This window comes from Penaeus monodon, chromosome 19, assembly GCF_015228065.2.
Source record: "Penaeus monodon isolate SGIC_2016 chromosome 19, NSTDA_Pmon_1, whole genome shotgun sequence".
NCBI classification, from domain to species: domain Eukaryota; kingdom Metazoa; phylum Arthropoda; class Malacostraca; order Decapoda; family Penaeidae; genus Penaeus; species Penaeus monodon.
The window spans coordinates 46,231,685-46,232,088 of record NC_051404.1 but is presented as its reverse complement, the minus strand read 5'-3'; positions in this window follow the sequence as shown (position 1 = coordinate 46,232,088).

The window sequence follows — 404 nt, the reverse complement described above, 5'->3', positions numbered from 1 at the left end:
TAAAAAAAACTTCGTTACTGCCCTGTAGTGATAACAAAGTTCATATTACCACAAAGGCTTGACTTTGGTCCGTAGCTGTTATTTCATTCAAATGTATTACAACCGCATTAAGTATTCTGTTAGGTGTTAACGCATCGTCCATTGATTCTGCTGTAGTTTTGTGAGGATTGCCTCAATGTTGGGATAGGTTAGTTGTTTCTAAGACTCTTGCGTTTGTTTGGTCTGTCTTCACTGACATTTTCATATCTTGTCATAGTCCTACCACTCACTCCAGATCCTTTCACCGTAAGCTAGTGAAGCAAAGCAAAATAATCAGCATCCAAAAAGTGTTGGTCTGTATTCACTAACTTCAATGAATCACCACTGCTGCACTGAGCGCATTCCTGTCAGTAAGATAAATAAGA